Source organism: Coregonus clupeaformis, chromosome 12, assembly GCF_020615455.1.
Source record: "Coregonus clupeaformis isolate EN_2021a chromosome 12, ASM2061545v1, whole genome shotgun sequence".
Classification (NCBI taxonomy): Eukaryota; Metazoa; Chordata; class Actinopteri; order Salmoniformes; family Salmonidae; genus Coregonus; species Coregonus clupeaformis.
The window spans coordinates 51,705,512-51,728,844 of NC_059203.1; the positions used below are offsets into that span (position 1 = coordinate 51,705,512).

Genomic DNA, 23,333 nt, shown 5'->3' on the forward strand with positions numbered 1-23,333 from the left:
CTTTGGATAAAAGCGTCTGCTAAATGTCATATTATTATTATTTTATATTAGACAGGTCTAAAGAAACATGATATGAAGAAAATGTAGTCTAGTTCAGAAGGACAGAATAGCATGCTCTGAGTTGTCCTTATGTTAGGCTCTGATCTGGCAATGCCATATGGCTGTGGGCTACACTAATTCATTTAGCAGACAAGATTCGCTTAGGGGCCTCCCGAGTGGCGCAGCGGTCTAAGGCACTGCATCACAGTGCTTGAGGCGTCACTACAGATCCGCGTTCGATCCCGGGCTGTGTTGCAGCCAGCCACGACCGAGAGACCCATGAGGCGGTGCACAATTGGCCCAGCGTCGTCCGGGTTAGGGGAGGGTTTGGCCGGCCGGGATGTCCTTGTCCCATCGCGCTCTAGCGACTCCTGTGGCATGCCAGGCGCATGCATGCTGACACGGTCGCCAGTTGTATGGTGTTTCCTCCGACACATTTGTGTGGCTGTCTTCTGGGTTAAGCGAGCAGTGTAGCTTGGCAGGGTCGTGTTTCGGAGGACGCATGGCTCTCGACCTTCGCCTCTCCCGAGTCCGTACGGGAGTTGCAGCGATGGGAAAAGACTGTAACTACAAATTGGGGAGAAAAAGGGGTCAAATAAAAATGACGATTTGCTTAGAATTCCGGGGCATTATTTTATAGTATAGAGAATAAAATCGAACATAGCTGAATAAAATAGAAAGGATATTTTTTCCAAACGATTTGAGGGTGTGCGCACAGGTGGCTATTCTGTGTTGAGCTGTTAACAAAGAAACAGCAGTATATGCTTAATTTAGAGTTATGTATGCAACTTTATTTGTGATAAAAAACGTTGGGCTATATGTTTTGATGTTTAATACATTCTAAGGCTGCATGATGCGACTCTAATGATGATTTGAAAAAAGTTGCATGAAAGGCATCAGCTCTGCTTTGTTTCTATAATACCTCAAATTTTCCTGCTGGCATCCCCTTTGTGTGGCCGTAATTACACTTAAAAAATATCCATGCCTTTTGCAACCAGTGGCCGTTGTGCCCTTTGGTGAATATAATCATTATAATGCCCTTCTCCCGGCTGCGTGCTCCGAAGCACCTCTCACTCACATGGCTCTCTCAGATATCTAAATTCTTATTAGCCAATGCCAGACACATCGGGGACGCAACTGCGCGCGTCCTTATCGATTTCCGAGGCGCATATCGAAGATGTTGGAAGAACTGTCCACATTGACATTTCATCAGCCAACAAGATGACTAGGCCTAACGAACAGCAAAAGCACTAGCCTATGTCAATCTAGTATCCCCCATAGTACAAAAGTTGACCTATTCTGTGCAAGAAATTAATACAACCAGTAGCATCAACAAAACTTTTAAAAGCAATGAGGCTGACGCAACAGATCAGAACGTTTAGCTTAAAATGTTGATAAACTATTAGGCTATTTCTTCACATTATAAGCGCAGCAATGCACTCACGGCAGTAGGCTATAAGCGTGAATGTTCCAAAATGCAATCAATTAGCGGGAAAACAACATTCTCAAAAGTGACCGCAGGTGCAATTATGCATATGATGCTTTTATTATAAAGGTGTATTTATATGGTGAAAATTATCTTCCCCAGACTTGGAACTCACGCGCAGCCTATGTATGCCAGTTAGGCTCTACACCCGTTGTAAAGCGGATTAATGTGCTTCATTTTAAGAAGTTATTTGGCCACTTTAGTTGTGATACAATCTTTATTAAAACATATAGGTCTATGGGCTAGGCTACATGATGTGTGTGACTATGATTAGAAAAAGTAGCCAATAAAAAGGCATGTGCTGTTTCTTGCCTTACTGCACACAAGCTGGGCATCATTCACTAGTGATAATATATCATTCACAAGTGATAGGCTAATATTGTCACTCATTAGACTATTCTTGATTTAATCTTGTCTTTACATATACTAAATAATATATGTGTGAAATTAGTTTTGATTTAGAATGGACCTGTCTCGAAACAGGGGGAAAAATACATGTCATCTATGCACTTAAATATCGAATGGATGACTCTTTTCCCGCGGTTCATTTTCATGCCAGCCAGGGAGGCTATACTCCTGTTGTAAAGAGAGGCAATGTGCTTAATATTAGGAGAGTTGAGAAATAAATATAGGAGGCCTAGCCGATAGAAAGCTGAAAGGATCCTCCTCTTTTTAATAGAGGCCATCAAAACTCTGTTTTCTCACGCAATTGCATAGCCTATAGAAATGTTGCGCAACATGAGCTCATGGGCTCTCATGAAGCGTTTGATTAGATTTTCAATTAGATTTTCATTGATGTCAGAGTGATTAGAGGGACAATAGAGTGCTGAGTACCAGGCAGTTAGCAAGTTTGGTAGGCTACTAATGACCAGCAACAGCATCAGAGCTTGGAGAAGCCTAGTTACCATGACCATTTGGAATTTGACTGCGGTCATGACTTGTGACCGCCGGTGTGATGGTAATACGGTCACTGTAGGAGCCTTAAGGTGTCCTCCCCTCAGCAGTCTCCTGTGGCTATGATAGTGCCATATGGATGTGTGACTGTGGCATGAGGCCACAGCTGAGAGGGTAAAGGGAGGAACCGAGTGGTTGTGACTAGGGATGTCCCAGAGTACATGTATTTTTCAATATATAGACACACCCTATGTTTGAATAGAATCAACATATATGTAGGCTACTGAGCTTGTCTGATACTTTAAGCACTGTGATAAAAAATGAAGACGGAGCCAGAGATCAATATAGCCTAACCAGAAGAATTAAAACCTGTTCCCGAACCCTCCTCCCGCTGCTGCTAGCCTTCCGTTATGCTCCTGAAGTTGCTGGTAATGGGCTAAACCAGCGGTCGGCAACTAGTTCCATTTGGAGTGCCAATTTATCGTACCATTTCTACTGATCTGCGTGCCAGTTATGATTTTCGTATGCACATTTTTGTGGAACAGTTTCAATTAATTTATAATAAAGTATTCATATCTCAAAATCAATGTCATGTGCTCAATCAAAATTCTAAATGAAAATGATACAAATCTATAAGTAACTTCTATTGCCATTGCCAATATGTAAAAATAGCCTTCATAAAGCCAACAAATAAAAACATTGCTCCCTGCAGGTAGACAATATTCTGATAAAAATAAATATCCTATAAAGCATATTGGCTACGCATGGCCTGTCTGCAACAATGTATCAACTATCAACTTGGTCCAGCTCAAAGCTAGTGCTAGCAAACTTACAACATTATGTAAAATATTCTAAGCCCTCAGTTTCCCGCGCCAGTGAGGTCCTGACAGACACAGCTGAAGGCTATTTTCGCAAGGGATAAGAAGTAATCAGGTAGGCCTATTTCATGACGTTTCCACAGGATCAGAGCATGATGGTTATCGAAAGGGAGAGAGCTGGAAATAATTTTCAAATAGGCTACGTTGAGGAACTATTGTCATTCTCAATGGATGTAAAAACAGACTTTGTTTACTTGCTGTTTGAGGTGAAGAAAAAATTATTTTGAGAAGCTCCACAGTTGTGGTGAGTTAAGACAATCAGAAATAGTATCAGATCCCCAGATGGGCACATTTATAGGCCTACATTTGCTCACAGGCCAGGTAGCATAGGCCTACTTCTATATGTGTGAATCAGACAGGTGCCTCGTGTGCCATAAAAAAAGTATATATATATTTGTGACTGCTCGACTAAAATAATCTTGGTTGACCAACAGCCTATCGACCAAAGAATCGACCAGTCGACTAAATGGGGTCAGCCCTAGTTGTGACGCTCCGATTGCTTTTAACCAGAGGAAAGACAGGGCCCCAAGTGTACAATGAGAGGACAAAATAAAGTTTGAGTTTTCTGGGACACATCTGTTGTACTACAAGTCCTTTTTGAAGATGGGGGGAGAGGTGGGTGAAGGTGCCGAGAGTGATGTGATTGATTGTCCTGTGCTCTGAGAGAGAAAATGTGAAATTCAGAGCAGGAGTGAAGTAAACTGTGTTTTGGAGATACATTCAACAGTAAGAAACAGAAAGTATTCAGACCCCTTCCCTTTTTCCACATTTTGTTACGTTCCAGCCGTATTTTTCGTCATCAATCTATACACAATACCCCATAATGACAAAGTGAAAACAGCTTTTTATAATTTTTTGCAAATGTATTACAAATAAAAAACAGATATACCTTATTTACATAAGTATTCAGACCTTTGCTATGAGACCCGAAATTGAGCTCAGGTGAATCATGTTTCCGTCCTTGAGATGTTTCTACAACTTGATTGGAGTCCACCTGTCGTAAATTCAATTGATTGGACATTATTTGGAAAGGTCCCACAGTGAACAATGCATGTCAGAGCAAAAACCAAGCCATGAGGTCGAAGGAATTGTCCGTGGAGCTCCGAGACAGGATTGTGTCGAGGAACAGATCTCGGGAAGGGTACCAAAACATTTCTGTAGCATTGAAGGTCCCCAAGAACACAGTGGTCTCCATCATTCTTAAGTGGAAGAAGTTTGGAACCACCAAGACTCTTCCTAGAGCTGGCCGCCCGGCCAGACTGAGCAATCGGGGGAGGAGGCCCTTGGCCAGGGACGTGACCAAGAACCCGATGGTCACTCTGACAGAGCTCCAGAGTTCCTCTGTGGAGATGGGAGAACCTTCCAGAAGGACAACCATCTCTGCAGCACTCCACCAATCAGGCCTTTATGGTAGAGTGGCCATACAGAAGCCACTCCTCAGTAAAAGGCACATGACAGCCCACTTGGAGTTTGCCTAAAGGCACCTAAAGGACTCTCAGACCATGAGATGAAACCAAGGTCTGATGAAACCAAGATTGAACTCTTTGGCCTCAATGCCAAGCGTCACGTCTGGAGGAAACCTGGCACCATCCCTACGGTGAAGCATGGTGGTGACAGCATCATGCTGTGGCTTCGGGACAAGTCTCTGAATGTCCTTGAGTGGCCCAGCCAGAGCCCGGACTTGAACCCGATCAAACATCTCTGGAGAGACCTGAAAATAGCTGTGCAGCGACGCTCCCCATCCAACCTGACAGAGCTTGAGAGGATCTGCAGAGAAGAATGGGAGAAACTCCCCAAATACAGGTGTGCCAAGCTTGTAGCATCAAACCCAAGAAGGCTTTAATCGCTGCCAAAGGTGCTTCAGCAAAGTACTGAGTAAAGGGTTTGAATACTTCTGTAAATGTGATATTTCCGGGTTATTTGCAAACATTTCTAAAAAACAATTTTTTTCTTTTTCATTATGGGGTATTGTGTGTAGATTGATGAGGCGGGGAAACAATTTTATCAATTTTAGAATATGGCTGTAACGTAACAAAATGTGGAAAAAGTCAAGGGGTCTGAATACTTTCTGAATGCACTGTATATGAGTGAGCCCATACGGAAAATAATTGTATTTCCAACGTTTAGAATGGAATGTATTTCAAATGTATATCACATTATATGTTAAATTAATCGGAAAATGTATTTAATGTATTTCAAAGTACATTCTTAAATACATTAAAGAATGTATTTTAGAATATATTTTCATGTGTTCACGTTTTGACTGGTTCTGTCGTTCAACACACCTGCAGTAAACCCTCGTACACCCAAGAACTTCTCTGCAGCTGCTACCGAAACATCTATTTTCTGTGATTTACATTCAATTTCTGTGGTACAGTTGATAACCATGGCAATGAATGTTAAGAAGCCAACCTTACTGAAGCACAAATTCAATTCACTCTGTATTGGCCTAGGCCTACTTCTCACCCTTGACCCATCATCTTCTACTCTCTTCACTGTCTCAACATACGACACCTTCTGTTCTACTCTAACCCTGGCAACCTCATCCTGTCTCTCTCTCGCCCCAGGCACTTCTGATCCCCAGCAACATGCGCTCCCCCACAATTGACACACAGTTTTTTCCACTCTACACAGAACTTAATGTGTAATGGGTTATTCCACGAAATTCTTGACTTTTGCATCCCTTTGAAAGTAAAAATTAGGCACCAATATTGAAATTTAAAAGCCTGTTAAATGAAATTACGTGCCCTTTAATATAGACCACATGGATAATTCAAAACATCTGATTTTCAATATGAATAAAGATTAAAGATTTGCTAAAGTGCCAAAATAACAGCATTTCGACATGCACTCTCTGTGACTTCTAGGAAGATTTTAACCCTCTAACTCCCCAAAAAAGTTTCCACCATCATTGTAAAGCCCTAGTTATTTTGTTGCTTTGACAAAGTTATTTCTTAGTATTATTATTTATTTCATGTGATTAGTGATTCATTTACGTCTGTCCTTAATTTGAAGGTCAACCCTGTTACGTGAACTGAAATCTCATTTAATAGGGTGAAACTATTTCTTAAAAAATATTTATTTCAAAAGAAACATTGAACATCTAATAGTCAAATCATAGTGTAAAAGCAGGTGAGATGCTTCTACTCTTTTTGGGAATTTGCTGAGGTTGTGGTGAAAAATTGAGCAGGTCCAGCATAACACGTCAACCCTGTTACTCATAGGCTAGAAATGTTTTAACATATATATTTTTAAAATCTTGCATTCATTTGCCCATCCGTGTTGCACACAACAAGCATCCATTCCCTCTGTCACGAGGGCATTCATGGCTTATTTAACTAGTAATTGCCGGTTGGAGGGCCGTTCAAGTGGATTTTTCCCAGATGTGGTAAATTCCCACTTTCCACTTAGTTACGAATGCACCATAACACCGCTATCAGTCCACTGTAGAGCTGTATAGTGCACACTCATTGGAAACACAAGACCTAGACTTTGACATATTGTGGATCATTGTAGGATGTATAGTTTTTGTTTAAATCGATAAAAAAACAAATAAAAACATAATAAAAGGCACTCGATTTTTGTCATTATTTAATTAAGCTGAAGAGAAGCATTTACTATAGTAAATGTTTTAATCCCTAGAGTAGGAAAACTTGTTTTTTACGAAGTTGAACATGTGCTCTTTATGACAGAATGTTTTATTCACCATGTTTTGGCTTGGTGGCACCAAAAATGATCTATATTGATCAATACGTAAAGAGTAATTTAAGAAGCCAAATTAGGAACCACTTTGGCCACCCTGTAGAATAGATGTCATAGCCAATCATTTATGGAATATTGTCAGGCATTACATGCATTTGAGCAAAGATGCAAATGTATCTACATGTATTTGAAAACATTTTAGATGGGAGAATATCATAAAATAGAGAGAGTAAGGAAAAATGGTGCTTGGGGGAAAAAGCCTCAATGGTCTTGCCAAACACCCTTTTGTAGCGATATAGAACTTGGTTCCCAGCTCTATGACTCCATCCAAGCAGAGATAAGTCAGTGCAGTAGTAATTGTGGTCCTCTGTAGCTCAATTGGTAGAGCATGGCGCTTGTAATGCTGGGGTAGTGGGTTTGATCCCCGGGACCACCCATATGTATGCACACATGACTGTAAGTTGCTTTGGATAAAAACATCCGCTAAATGGCATATTATTATTATTATAATAGCAGTTTAACCACACACCAGTCACTTTTCAGGCCCGGCCAGAATGCAGCAGCCACTAATGAGATTTCAGACTCACAAATGATGTTGTGCCTGCAGCCAGACCCTCACTAACTCATCCAATATGTCCAATCTTCTGGGATGCACCTTTTCTGCTTTGAGGCAACTGCTTTACAAGAGCGAACTGCGTCGTCTTAGTTTTTGCAGGCCTTTGATGAAGTTGAGTGTGGAGCTTTTTCTTTGCAGTCTGCACAGTGCAAGCTGTCACTTTGGTTCAACCCAGGGGCCCTGGAGGGCCAGGATCTCTCTCTCTCTCTCTCTCTCTGAGCCAGCTCCTGAAACCAACCCAAACCAAGACACACTGCAGACGCTGACACGAATGTATCAACCCCTTGCCCCCCCCGAAGAAGAGGATAAATGTAGCCTGGCGAAAGTAAACCCAGCACAGGACACAAAACTAATTTGAGGTTGTTTATTCGGTCGAAGCTTTAAAGTGAAAATAATAAGATAATATTAATTGCAGAAAAGTGAAACCCACTAAAGGTGAATAACAATAGTGAAGTAAGGTCTGTGTGAAATTGTCACGATCGTTTACAGATGGGACGGACCAAGGCGCAGCGTGATATGCGTACATGTTTATTTATATAGAATAAACACCACAACGACAAAATAACAAATGAAACGAAACGTGAAGTCCAAGGTAGCATACAACCAACATACCTTACACAGAACAAGATCCCACAACTAACAGGTGCCAACAGGCTGCCTAAGTATGGTCCCCAATCAGAGACAACGAGCTACAGCTGCCTCTGATTGGGAACCACCCCGGCCAACACATTCTAGATCTAAAACATAGAAAACAACATAGCAAACACAACACAGAAAATACACACCCTGACTCAACAAATACAAGTCCTCAGAGTCAGGGCGTAACAGAAATGAATAACTAATCACAATAAACTTAATAAAGTAAATGTCAGAGTAAAGTGCATAAAAAAACTATGGTCAAGTACAGTATGTACAAAGTGAAGTACTTAAACGGTAGTGGCTCTGCTTTCTATGGGAAAACAAGAAAACATAAAACCACAGTTCACAGTTAGAAATACAAATCTAACATATCCAATGTTTGTCTACAAAATGTACAAATGACAATAAACCAAATTAAAATACATGTATTTTGTATATTAAAATACAAAAATAAATGTGCAAGTAGCCGGCCCAAACAGCAACAACAATCTCAGTAACAGTTACAAAAACGTTTTACTTGCTATGACTATGATATGTTGTTTATCTACCTTAGTTGAGCAAGTCACTCTGGATAAGAGTGTCTGCTAAATGACCAAAAAGTAAATGAACTGTTTATGTGAAGATGAACATACCAAAATGAACTGCAAAGAACACTGGGTATTATTATTGGCCTTTTTCGGGGCACAAAACATTAACATAATACTCAGCATGCTTTGCAATTGTTAACATATACAGTACATTTATATTTAGTTCATTTAGCAGATGCTCTTATCACACCATAGTGCTATCAGACTTCGGATACCAATGCAAGGTGAAAGGGAGGCCACAAAATGTAAAACACTATAAAAAAAAAAATATTAAAAAGTATTTTGTATTTTTAAAATACAAATGACAGTATTTTGAAAATACCAAATTCAAAATACATTGGAGTGTAGTTCAGCCCAGTGTAATTAAAATGTCAAAATACTCAGAAGTAATTAAAATGCGTATTTCAAATAAATGTAATAGAAATACTGCCTACATCTGGTCCACCCTAACACCAGATTGAACAGCAGTTCGACCATAGATAATTGTAGAGTACTCTAGTGACCAAAAGCCAGTTTTAGCATGGTTAGCGTCATTAAGGACTTTCACCATTTTGAAGAAGTCAACTGGGTGGGACTTCCTATGGGTTAAATGGCTCCGCCATTTCCTGTATGCTAAAATTCTAATAGTTCGCCTAATTTCAGTTTATGTGACAAAACAAGAAAGTATAACCAAAAATATTGTATTTTCAGCTATTTGAAGCTGGTGTACAAAACCGAAAGTAAAAGATGCAAAAATGAAACCTATGAACGGGAATCATAGAAACAATGCATATAGAACAGATCTACCGCTTGTTAGACTTGCTTTTAATGACAATGACAGATCTATAACTCTCATTTCTATGTGAATTTGGTCGGGTTGTCCAAAAAGTTACCTATTCCAGCTTTAAGGAAGGATCACATAATTCCATGAAGGTCTTCAGGAGGGATCAGCCAATGAATTATACTCGTGAGCAAACATTCCATAACTGCAGGTGGCAGTAAATCGCTAACCTTGGCTTTATACCTGTTCACTCAGTTGGCAGTATGCACCCTTTGTTTTTTTTACCAACTCATAGAAGTAGTAGAAGAAGACAATTGACAACTTCAACATGGAGATGGCCTCAATGTAGCCCAATATTAGACCTCTGATTAATGATTTCATTAATAATAAGACAAGGTTTAAGGGCTTTTCATAGTGAGCGCTTTCGAGATAACTCATGGTCCAATGACTGTACCTGCTAGCAGCATGTGTCCTGTGTCTGAAGCTATATCCATAATTGGTAGACGGTTCTGATTAGAGAATCACTGTTTGCATCGCCAAGCAGTGAACAAGAAACTATTAAATCAAGCTTTTAGATGTTACCCCCCAAGTTCAAAATCTAATATGGATGCCAATGTTTTGTTTTGTTTTGTTTTGTTTTGTTTTGTTTTGTTTAGTTTTCACTTGGCTGGAAATGCAAGTTTGAGCAGATCACTTTGTCAAGTCGGTGACCATCGTTGGTCACAGCCTTTCAAAGTTTGTTGCATTATGGGGTATAAAATTGTCAGACTTGCGCCTACATGTCGACTGCCTTAACATTACAAAAATCATGTGATCAAAGGTCACAAAGTTTTGACTGCTGTCGACTGCAAGTATCTGTAGTTGCTCTTTACCAACTTCATCCTGCAGCCATCACCACGCGAACGTGACCAAAGACATGACTGAAACAGGAACCAACTTTGCCACAATTCATGTATACAGTGGATTAATACAAATGAATGTGATATTTGAGGCTCTCTCTCACTGATTGATTGTATAATGTACACACATATGATTTCAGTTTGTGAGTCTGTGATATGGGGGTTGGAGCCATGTTTATTTCAATGTTATAAAGAAACACTTTTATAAACAATGGCAACACTGCCATGTTGATCTAAGCCTTGCTGTCGGAAAACCACATTAGTGTCTGACTTTCGGCTGTCACAGATGCACCTCCCCCGACTTCACTCCTCGAATTTAATCTACAGTCGGTTGCTTTCTCCTTACCACTCGAACGCCACCACTATTTCACAATCCATGCATTATTTACTGTTCTCTTAAAGGGACAGTGCCATCTAGTGGGTATAAATGAATATAGCTATGTGCTTTTACTTTTTTATAAATTTTTCAAACATAATAGATTAATATGAATACAAATCTGTTTTCACATCAAAACATGGGTTAATTATTAGTCTACTTAACATGATTTACATATTTACTAGTGTCCATGGAAGTTTTTATAGGTCAACTTGTTTTTTGGATTCCAGCTTTCTTCTTCTTTTTTAAATTCCGTTTTGATTTGTTTAAAAATAATGTTTGAGGGGACAAAGTTGTTTTATAGTCATCATACATCTTGTCTTCCAAATTTTATTGTTCACAATGCATATTATTGTCCACCATAGATCTTCAGTATTGTCATCCATGTGAGTATCAAAAACACTGTGAAAGACTGTCTTGGGATTTATACATACATCAGGTCCCATATTTCCTTAGCTCTGTAGCAGTTCAATAAAAGGTGTTCTAAACTCTATTCATTACTACAATTCGGCATAGGACAAAATGTACTTTTAACAAAACAGCTCCACTTTACTACAGCACGCACTGTTAAACGTCTTACAGAAATCAACCATGCAGTATCTCTGGCATTTTCTAACAATTGTGTACTGAATACATTTTTTATACATTCTTTAGTTTCTGCTTTTATCACTTGGCTACATAAAATGTGCAGCTTTGTCAAGAGTTGACCATGAAATGAAGAGTTTATTTCCAAAATGCTATATCTACCACTTCAGAAATGATTGCTTCATGTGTGTGTAAAATATTACTCCTCAGATTTTTTATTAATCAATTTTAGATGTGTATGAAAATGTGTTTTTCTGCTATATATCCATTGTTTAGCTGGAATGGAATGTTCATATCCTGTATATTTGACTGTGATACGTGGTTCTCACCTAGCTATTTTAAGATGAATGCACTCACTGTAAGTCTGTCAACCCCATGCCATGATTAGATAGTGAAAAAACACACCAATCTCTTTAACAACTTCTTTAAACAATAAAAGCTAATTTACCAACATTTCTGAAAATGGATATATAGCGTTTTGGAATGAATCTCTTCAAATATCCATCATTTAAGTGTTATTTCTGTTACTTTTCTCTCCCTTTCACTTTTACTTTCTCTATGGTTTAGCCTAGTAGTCTCTACCCGACAGACCTGGCAAGAGAGTCTATAGATTGAGCATAAACCAGCCACTGCCCATTAGCTATTGAGTGGACAGGAGGCGATTGGCCCTGGCATAGTCTGGCTTTTACACAGCTATTGATATCCTAACAGCCTTCATTTGCTCGTGTTACTGTGCAGTGCTTTCCAATAACACTTGCAGATAGGGATTTGGATCTCAATCTATATATGGGTAGCTCAGTATTTATTGATAACAGGTCGTCAAACATAGTGTCTCATAGTGCATCCAGATGAGGAGACACACACCACATTCTCCTTAATAAAGGCTCTCCCTTCAGTGTCTAAATTGGGTGGCTCATATTGGTATGGAAAGCTAGCTTCACAGATACCGGCTGTCTAGAAGAAATCTCCCTCCGCTCTTTTTGGGAAAATTCCATTGTTTGATTGTATTCTCTCTCACTCTTTTTCTCTCTCTCTCTGTGCTTTCGTCTGATAAGACAGACATGTTTGATATGGTGCCTCTGGGGCCAGCATTGGGGATTTAAAGAGGAGGAAATAAACCCAGGCTGTCATCATTGTATTGTTGCTGTCTTATTACATCTACAGTATGACTGATGTCATAGGGCCAGATTCACTGGCGTAGCACACACCCCGCAGCCCCCGAAAGGCATAAAGCAACGGAGTAAAAACTAAATTGCAACTGTGTATACCACTCAATTGCATTTTTGTCAACTCCGTAAAACATCAACTCCGTCAGAGTTTTGTCTAACGTCAAGTCCATCAGAGTGCTGAAAGATCTGATAGAATGGATATGTTGTTGTTGTTGTCAAATGAATCATTTTCCATAGTTTACAAATGTTTGTATTTTATTTTTAGAGGCAAAAATATGTCTGTTTTGAGTATCTGTTGTCAACTCTGTCACTGATGGCTAACCTCCAGGGGAATGGAAATACTTTAGTATTTAATCCACTAATACTAAACATGTGCATGTAACAGGCCTCCTGTAGCTCAGTTGGTAGAGCATGGCGCTTGCAACACCAGGGTTGTGGGTTCGATTCCCAAGGGGGGCCAGTATGAAAAATGTATGCACTCACTAACTCTGGATAAGAGCGTCTGCTAAATGTAACATAAAAACATATCTATAGTTAGTATTTTGATCGTCGACAAGGTTTATTTGAGCTATGGTCAGCACCATTTTAAATTGCCATAGTAACGACTGACACCAGTACGTCACTGGCAGGAATCAGCAAATTGTCTGTGGTGTTGAGTTTTCACGCGGAGAGTCAATTGAAGAAAGTGAGGTTAGGTGCAGACAATGAAGATGGCAACAACAAGTAGTAATTCAAACATTAACTGTATAGCGCCAGGCTGTATGAACCTTGGCTTGGTGATGACACACACAGATCGGTGATAGGAATTAGAGATCAGTTTGGGGACCACGAGAAAGCAGCTTGTGGGTCGGATGTGATCCCTGGGCCAAGAGGTTGAGACCCCTGAGCTAGTCTCTACAATTCCGAACACCCCATCTTAAAGCTGCAATATATAACTTTTTGGGCGACCCGATCAAATTCACAACTGTAGTGTCGTGACGTGACTTTCATTATTGTGATGACTATTATTTATTGAATAATTGCCTACTATGTTTAATTGTTACTAGATTAAATTAATCATGTAACAATTAACTCATTAGGAATTTGGGGCACCACGGGAAAAGTTGTTTAACGAGTTACCATTTCCCGAATTAACTCTAAAGATATCTAGATATCTCTTATCATTTAACAGTCATTTATTAATAATTTACCTCATATCAGTCTCATTCTGAAAGTCGTAGGCTATTTAAGTCTGCACGAACCCGGGTCTTACTGATCATTCCATACCACACAAATTGATTTAATTATTTATTTACTAACTAATTAAAAATGATAACACAAGATACAAACACATACACGGTACAGGTAGGGATTAGAAACTTAATACAATGAAAACAGGTCCCTAGCGGACTAAAACAATATGACACTTGTTACAAAAGATGGCGAGTTAAAGAGAGATAGAGAGAGAAAAACACTTAGAAACACATGGACCTACCCTCATAGTAATCTTAATACTTTGCCCAGAACTGCCGCCCGTTTGGTAAGAAGTAATGCATGTATTTACATGTTGGAGGTCTTCATCGTGTATCTCTGTTGGACCCAGGCCTTCGTGGGAAGGGGTCGATTGGTCTTTCTCTTTCGGATGGCCTTTCAGATTTAAGGCTCTGATTGGCCGCAAGAGGTCACAATGTCCTTCTTCTTAGTTGTCTGTTTACTTTCACTCGTTCTGGAAGTGGCCTTCTGAGGATGGCTAATCAGCCGTGTCGATGATCCCCTGTGGGGTGATGAGAGCAGTGTAGTAGACGATGGTTTGAAGAGAGTAACAGGATGGTCCCACTTAAATTCACTTTCTTAGATGCAGTACTTAGAACAGCTACTCAGCCGTAACATTGATTGTTAGTGGAGGCAACTTTGTCGTCTTCACCTCGTGTTGATTTTCAGGGTCGGGACCAAAATGGACAAAAGCTGCAGCTTGAGGTCCGTCTAGTCTGATCTGATAATTTTTATCTCAGTCTTTTATGCACTCTGGTAAAGAGGGGCGTTTCCGTCATACTGACAAGCTCTCTGAGCTCCCTCGGGCGTGGCTAGTTACGAGGCAAAAGTATTATTATCACTATGATTTTGTTAGAAAGCTAAAATCACATTCCTATCTTCACGAAAACATTGTCTTCCTCCTTTATATTTTCTACACAAGGTAAAGGATGTAAGCCTGATATACACAGTGTAAAAGCTCTTCAAGTTACAATGTTTTCGTTATAACGCCTTTATAAAAATTTTAATGACATCACAAAATAGACGTTAATTTTCCATATTCCATTTCTCATCATTCCGAACGTTTGGATGTTGAAATATATTGTCCCAATGTTCATTGTTGAATGTTGAAGTTTTTGGGCGGCAAACGTCTCTGAAAGAAAGGACATTCCTTTCACCATACTAGGATGCCAGAGATATATTCTCCTATGTCTAATTTATGGCAGTACTAAGGCGTCAAGACCGGCACAGCTTCCAGGAATTGTGTACAGATCCTTGCGACATGGGCCGTGCTTTATCATGCTGAAACATGAGGTGATGGCGGCGGATGAATGGCACGACAACGGGCCTCAGGATCTTGTCACGGTATCTCTGTGCATTCAAATTGCCATCGATAAAATGTAATTGTGTTCGTTGTCCGTAGCTTATGACTGCCCATACCATAGCCCCACCGCCACCATGGGGCACTCTGCTCAGCAAACCGCTCGCCCACACGAATTTATAAAGAACTGGCCATTGTGTTGTGTGCCTTTCTGCAGATCCACAAAGAGAAGCTGAATACACTCTGTAGCAAGTCAATAATAGTTTTTTAACAAGTATGTACTGCCTTTCTTCATCCCCATTGTTGATTGAATTTGCATTTAAAAGTAGCAACATTAAATTAGGCTTAGTATGATATGCATACATATATATATATATATATATATATATATATACACACACACTGTCTGCCATCTGCCTTGTACAGTTGAAACCAGGATTCATCCGTAAAGAGCACACTTCTCCAGCATACCAGTGGCCATTGAAGGTGAGCATTTGCCCACTGAAGTCGGTTATGACGCCGAACTGCAGTCCGGTCAAGACCCTGGTGAGGACGACGAGCACGCAGATGAGCTTCCCTGAGACGGTTTCTTACAGTTTGTGCAGAAATTATTTGGTTGTGCAAACCCACAGATTCTGGTATCAGATGACTGGTATCAGACAATCCCGCAGGTGAAGAAGCCAGATGTGGAGGTCCTGGGCTGGCGTGGTTACACGTGGTCTGCGGTTGTGAGGCCGGTTGGACGTACTGCCAAATTCTCTAAAACTACGTTGGAGGCGGCTTATGATAGAGAAATGAACATTAAATTCTCTGGCAACAGCTCTGGTGTACATTCCTGCAGTCAGTATGCCAATTGCATGCTCTCTCAAAACTTGAGACAACTGTGGCATTGTGTTGTGTGACAAAACTGCACGTTTTAGAGTGGCCTTTTATTGTCCCCAGCACATGGTGCAACTGATCATGCTGTTTAAAATCAGCTTCTTTATATGCCACACCTGTCATGTGGATGGATTATCTTGTCGAAGGTGACCATTTCTGGGATGTTTTACTTACTGAAATATGGGACCAACACTTTACATGTTGCATTTGTATTTTTGTTCAGTATAGGTTAATACAACCACTTACATTTACAGTATTTCATGTATTTCCCTTGCTGGCCTATTCCCGCACTCCCTCTCATGGGTTGGTGTCTGTCTCGTGTTATGTGTCCTCCTCTGCTCAAATCCAAAACGGGCATGAGTCATCTGACCATAAGTGTGTTTGGGCATCAAACACTCAAGGAGACAAGAGGTGAGTTATATCATAATGAATTCAACTGCTCCTTGGTGGACAGTGGACACGCTTATGCTATTACTGAGGCCTCTTTCTAATAGCCCATTTTAGCTGTCTCACACAAACCATCTCCAGTCTTTCTCCTCTTGTTCCTTCTCAAATCTCTCTCCTTCTTTCTCATTTTCCTTCTCTTTCCTTCATTTTCCTTCCCCTTATCTTAATTTAAGGTTATGGTTAAGCATAAGGTTAGCAGTGTGATTAAGGTTAGGGTTAGGTTTAAGTTCACATTTTAAGAAGATAAATTGTAGAAATAGGCGGGGTTAATGACTTTGTGGCTGTGGTAACTAGGGACAACAGACACAACTCCGATATAGTGTTTTTTCTCAAAGTTGCCGGGATGTCACGTATCCTACTTATATCAGTACACTCGTAACAACCTAATCATTATGAAACTTATATTCGATCAAATAAGCCACACGTAGCAAATAAGCCATTACATTGTTTGTTTACCAAATTTGACACTCTCTGATTGACCTCCATACCAAAACTCCTCACTAGGTGAGTGTTTATTTTTTTTAACACCACCTGATGGAGAAGACAGATTTTGGGCCCAGTTATCGGTCTCGGTTTGCCTCTTCCCCTCTGACTAAAGCTACTTTGAAAAAGTAGTTCACTACATCCAAGCTATTTCGGGAAAAATTATCATATATAAATCTGAAATGTCATAGACTACAAATTGCAAGAATAGATTACTCTGGGGTCAGATGTTAACAGAATGTGTAATTTAGCCTATTAAACACGAAAACTATGTATCAAGTGAGAATTAGGCAGGTCTGATGCCAAAAAATAAAGGAAATGATTTACTATTTTTTTGCACAGAAAAAAGTGTGTAGTTCCAGTAGTTAGCTACACCGCTATATGTCAAAAAAGTCATTTACTACTGAAAACGCGACCAAGATTTGAATTTAGTTCAACTACCACCAAGCTACTGCAAAATGTAGTTTAATTATTAGTTGATCTGGATGTAGTTGACTATTCCCCGACACTGGCTGGAACAGACAGGCACCCACTGTGACCAACAGAGAGCCCTGCTGTGGTTGGAGACGCAGACAGAGAGAAAGGCTATGGAGAGAGATGAGAGAGAGAGTAGAGGGAGAGAGGTGAGGGACGGAGAATGAGAAAGAAAGAAAGAAAGAAAGAAAGAAAGAAAGAAAGAAAGAAAGAAAGAAAGAAAGAAAGAAAGAAAGAAAGAAAGAAAGAAAGAAAGAAAGAAAGAAAGAAAGAAAGACAGGGAGGGAGGGAGGGAGGGAGGGAGGGAGGGAAGTAGAAGAGGACCAGAAGGCATCTACACTGTTAAAACGAAGTGCTTTGTAACACCAAAACTAGTGGCAACTTAGCTGCCACCAACATGAAGGAGACGAAACCTTAACTTTGCTGGCGTATTGAAACACATCGTCCTGGGATATTTTGAAATATTACATTAATCAACTGTTGTGCAACACCTTGCCAGGAACTGGGAGCACTACCGGAAATGGTTGAAAACACTATTTTGGTGTTTCGAGTTCTGTTTAGTAGTGATGTTACATTTGATACCGGAGCTATGAGGTCGAAATCACTAAGCAGCTAACTTTGAAGTACGTCATCAATTATGTCCGATCTTCATTTGATCACATGCTTTTTCAAACTGTGTGTTGCAAAATGCGAGATCCCACTAATTTTGCAGTGGTTCCGGTCCTTTCTTCGATTCCAAGTTTCTTTCAAACACCGACCTTTACTGGACACCGTACTTGCGTTCTTCGATTCCAAGCTGCTTTCAAAGACCGACCTCTACTGGACACCGTACTTACAAATATAGTTAGGATTTTGTACAACATCTTTCATCTGACTGTTAGCTTAGCTGGTAGAGTAGGGAACTATGGCACATTCAGGGAATTTAGGGTATGAGGTTAAATCCTGTTGACTGCACACTATTTTGAAAATAGTTTTATGTAAAACCACACTTTCTGCACTGTTGTTCAAATACTTTGTTTTATTTAGTATAGTATAAGCTTCTGTGTTAAGCATCCTAAATAATGCCATAGATTCATATTATTTTTTAAATAGTAAACTTGAAAGCAAAAAACGGAAGCATGATGTAAGATGCAAACCTGGCATTCCAACTGATTGTAGGCTATTAAAGCCAACGACTTGCCGCTGCGCCACGGAGTTTTGATGAAAACAGTGGAGGGATAAAAATTGTCCATCTCATAATCACACGCTGCTATTTATTGCTGACCAGCAGATGTCACTAATGTGCATTGTGAACAGATAATGAAGCTCAGAGTAATGAACAGTTTTCCGTCACAATTTGGTGAAAGCGCCGAAGCCTTCAGAAAGCCTCGGTTTCCCATCACTACTGTGTAGTGCAGAATTAGATAACTTCTCTTTTTGTGTCGTTTCCTATTGCTATAGCTTGTAAATACTATTATGGTGTTTCAAATTCTATCTTGTGCAGAATTAGATGACTTCTTCTTTAGTGTCTTAATGTTTAACATACATTTTTGTTTCTAATGATTTGCCAGTTTAACCTATTTTGGCAGGCATTGTTGCGCACAGTGCTCAATCCACCAGCAGTGACTATAGGTTTTACAGCAAGCATTGCAGAATACTGTATTTGCCTCTACCATTTAAGTTGGAAATGTGGGAATGGGTCAACTCATCATTGAACTTAAATATGTCGAACAGTTTTGATATCCATTCATCATGATCCTACACCTCATGGCACAACAAGCTGATTAATACTAATAAAGAAATGCACTTTTCTTTCTTCAAACATGTATACAACATTGTGTAAATGAATCATGAAGTCTAAACATTTTGAATTACCCACAATCCTCTAAAATCAGAGCCATGTGGCAAGATGGGAAGTGCAAGGAGATTAAAACCAGACTTTCAATTAGTTCAATCACTAAATGTTCTTTATCTTTGGTTATACTCATAAAATATACTTACAGTTTGATCAACATATTAAGTTGGATTTATTATTAAATTTTTTGTCAAATTATTTGAACAAATAATTTAAATTACTTGCATAATTTTTTTTAAAGTATATGTTTTTTGTTTTTTTTTCTCCATTTCAATTCACCCCATAATAATTTTTTACAGTGTGGGTGTGTTGTTGAGTATGTAAAATTCCAATTAAATTCCAATTAAAAGTACCATCTTACAGCCCCAGACATCGAGGATTTAATTCCCGCTTCTGCCTGTACCACTTTCACACTTTATCTGCCTCCTCCTGTTTCTAATGTCTAAATAAAGCATAGAAAAAGATGCAATTCCACAAAATATTCTAATAAGGTCCTTATACTCAATTTAGGCTATAAATGATTTGCATTTTTTGACCATTTGATTGTGTGAGAGACACAGTCTGCAAAAAAAAGAAAGGGTTTTGATGCCACCTTTTACATGCACTCAAACCACTAAATATTTATCTCATGGGCTGGTTGTCCCCAAGGTGAGTAGAGGTGGTGGTAGACAGAGGCCATTCTGAGCTCCTCTACAGAGGGTGTGCTCTCTGTTCTGTCTTGCTGTAGTAGCCTCTTAGAGCTGACCAGGAATTTCTTCAAAGGGAATCTGCCTTGTCTGAATTAAACCAGAGCTCTCATGTTCTAACACACAGAGCCTTCCAGTGTGAATTGTACTTACACGGAGGCGCTACTGCAATTAAAGTTAAATTAAAGGGGGGTGAAACTACTTTGTCATGGCATGCACTCGCCGACAGTCACAAGATGCATCACCACCATTTAGCCATGGAGCCAGCATGACCGAGTGGGTTAGCTATGTCGTTTATTTAAACAAATGGCTGACTGCCCTTGAGACTGGCAAGCATTCATACACTCGCAGACGTCTCGCATGCATGCATGTGTGTGTGTGTGCACGTCCGGATGTCTGTGCAGTGTGCATGTAAACCAGAGGATGCGGCTATACCCAGTCAGATTGCAAGCATAAACTAGGGCCCTTTGAATAAGAAGGGGGGCTGCTCTCTCTCTCTCCTAATTGCCAGTGAGTCACTGTGGGTCTGGCTCAGAGGGTATTGTAATGGCCTAACTGACACTGAACAGAAAGAGCCTGTCCCATTTACTGGAGAAAGAAACAGTGGGGTCTGTGTGAAATACACAGAAAAAAATGGTTCCTTGGAGAACTCTTACCCGATAAAGTTATTGACATGTATGGAAGCCTGCAGATGTGTCCCTTTCATAGCACAGCAAATTGGCCAGTATTAGCTGGTGTTGATTTCTCAGTGAAAAATGTATATTGTTGATTCAAGAGTTAAATGAACACTGTAAATAGGTATACTTACACCCAGTGGTGTAAAATAAAAACATTGTGTTAATTTTATATAAAAATATGTAATGTGAAAAAACGGTGAAGGAAAACTGACGTTTGCAGTGTACAAACTTAACAGGAATGACATTTACTCTCACGGGTGGCCAAAAAATAACTATCTGAAAGGCTCGACCCCAATAGGCCACGCCTTTGGATTACCCAAACCATCAGTTCGGTTTTTATTCACTTTCATGCTGGGTTGACTCAGCAGCTAGGTCCGTAAGTTATTTTCAAGAAGTGTGGCCTATTGGAGGCGTGTGTTTTTCACCTTCCGTGAGTGTAAATATAATTCCTGTTCATTATGTTGAGTTTATACACTGCACATTTATTATTTTTCATTAATATTCTTTCCTTTTACATATTTAAGTACACAATAACATAATTTTTGAAGTATTTTAACAACGCTGTAGCTATCCCACTAGGCCCTCAAAAGAAGGCCTTATGAAATATGTATTGTATTGCCTCAAAGCAGGGCTCTCCAACCCTGTTCATGGAGAGCTACCCTAGCCTATAACTGACTTGATTCAGCTTATCAACATGCTAATTCTTAGAATCAGGTGCACTATATTAGGGTTGGAGTGAAAACCTACAGGACAGTATCTCTCTAGGAACAGGGTTGGAGAGCGCTGTCTTAAAGAATATAATTTTAATGACAACATATTCACTTATGATCTCAATTGATGAAGGCCACAGGGCAAAAAATGAATGAATGCAAAAACCATGTCTCTGATCATTAGCAAACACAGTCATGAGTGGTACTGGTAACTCTAAAATAAACTCGGAAGGCACCCTGGGAAATATGCAAATAAGGCTTAAAATGCGATAGCAGGGCTATTCAATTCCGGTCCTGTAGAGCCGAAACATGTCTGGTTCTGGATTTTTGTATGGTTCTTCAAAGAACCATCCCATTTTAATGGTTCTTCAGAGACCCCAAAATCGTTCCCCTATGGCATCACTCTCAAAAACCTTATTTGGTTCCAGCTTGCACCTTTATTTTTAAGAGTGTAGGAGGAGAGGATCTAGCCTTGCTGCTGTCTTTTTCCTTTCAGAGGCACCACACTGTGTTTTCAAAATACTAACTACTGTTCAATACCATCTCTTTATAGTGGTTCACAATTTTGTGGCCCCCTTTCACCCTACATTGGTATTTAAAGTCTGATGGCACTATGATGTGATAAGAGCGTCTGCTAAATGAAATGTCAATTTATATGTAAAAATAAACAATTGCAAAGCATGCTGGGTATTACTCTAATGAGCTCTGCCTCAAAACAAGGCCATTGACAATATTCAGTGTGCTTTGCAGTTGTTCATTTTCACATATACATTTACATTTTGCTAAGTTAGCTGACACTCAAAAGTGACAGTGCATTCAATTAAGGTAGATAAACTGCAACATATCACAGTCATAGCAAGTACAAAGTAAAAAAGTATTTGCCCCCTTTCTGATTTTCTCTTCTTTTCCATATTCTTGATACTGAATGTTATCAGATCTTCAACCAAAACCTAATATTAGATAAAGGGAACCTGAGTTTTCACCTGACATAATGGGACCCATCTCGTCCAAAAAGTTGACTCAAATTTGCCAAAAAGCACCTGGAAGCACCTGCATGATCACCGAGACTCTTGGAAGAATGTTCTATGGACAGATGAGTCCAAAGTCTAACCTTTTGGACGACATGGGTCCCATTATTCCTGGCGAAAACGAAACACTGCATTCCACAGTAAGAACTTCATTCCAACAGTTAAGCTTGGTGGTGGTAGTGTGATGGTTTGGGGATGCTTTGCTGCCTCAGGACCTGGACTACTTGCCTTAATAGAAGAATCTGCTCTGTATCAGAGAATTCTACAGGAGAATGTCAGGCCATCCGTCTGTGAGCTGTAGCTGAAGCACAGCTGGGTCATGCAGCAAGATAATGATCCAAAACACACAATCAAGTCTACATGAAAATGACTAAAAAGCAACACATTTGAAGTTTTGGAATGGCCTAGTCAAAGCCCAGACCTAATCCCAATTGAGATGTTGTAGCAGGACTTGAAATGAGCAGTTCATGCTTGAAAACCCACAAATGTCGCTGAGTTAAAGCAGTTCTGCATGGAAGAGTGGGCCAAAATTCCTACACAGCAACGTGAGAGACTGATCAACAACTACAAGAAGCGTTTGGTTGGATTCATTGCAGCTAAAGGTGGCACAACCAGTTATTGAGTGTGAGGGGGCAATTACTTTTTCACACAGGGGCCTTGGGTGTTGCATAACTTTGTTCATGAAATGAATGAAATAAGTATGTAATTGTTGTGTTATTTGTTAACTCAGATTCCCTTTATCTAATATTAGGTTTTGGTTGAAGATCTGATAACATTCAGTATCAAAAATATGGAAAAGAAGAGAAAATCAGAAAGGGGCAAATACTTTTTCACAGTGCTGTAAGACGTTTCTGTAACCATTACTGAGAATGTTGTTGCTGTTCGGCCGGCTACTTTCAAATGTATTTAAAAATTCAATGTATTTTAATTAAAT

At 39.7% G+C, this 23,333-nt stretch overlaps 1 protein-coding gene across 1 annotated transcript in view; it reads left to right on the forward strand.

Annotated features, from left to right (window-relative positions):
* LOC121578386 (guanine nucleotide-binding protein G(i) subunit alpha-2) overlaps positions 1 to 23,333 on the forward strand; it is a 201,988-nt gene that overhangs the window by 103,983 nt on the left and 74,672 nt on the right. The gene's annotated exons all lie outside the window — the stretch shown is intronic.